This window comes from Pempheris klunzingeri, chromosome 4 (genome assembly GCF_042242105.1).
Source record: "Pempheris klunzingeri isolate RE-2024b chromosome 4, fPemKlu1.hap1, whole genome shotgun sequence".
Classification (NCBI taxonomy): domain Eukaryota; kingdom Metazoa; phylum Chordata; class Actinopteri; order Acropomatiformes; family Pempheridae; genus Pempheris; species Pempheris klunzingeri.
This window is the reverse complement of record NC_092015.1, coordinates 859,668-860,000: the sequence shown is the minus strand read 5'-3', so window position 1 is coordinate 860,000 and position 333 is coordinate 859,668.

Sequence of the window (333 nt, the reverse complement as noted above, 5' to 3'; positions counted from 1 at the left end):
TCCTCAGTCCTCTTCAGTCCTCCTCAGTCCTCCTCAGTCCTCCTCAGTCTTCTTCAGTCCTCCTCAGTCCTCCTCAGTCCTCTTCAGTCCTCCTCAGTCCTCCTCAGTCCTCTTCAGTCCTCTTCAGTCCTCCTCAGTCTTCTTCAGTCCTCCTCAGTCCTCTTCAGTCCTCCTCAGTCTTCTCCAGTCTTCTTCAGTCCTCCTCAGTCCTCTTCAGTCCTCCTCAGTCTTCTTCAGTCCTCCTCAGCCCTCCTCAGTCCTCTTCAGTCCTCTTCAGTCCTCCTCAGCCCTCCTCAGTCCTCCTCAGTCCTCTTCAGTCCTCTTCAGTCCTCC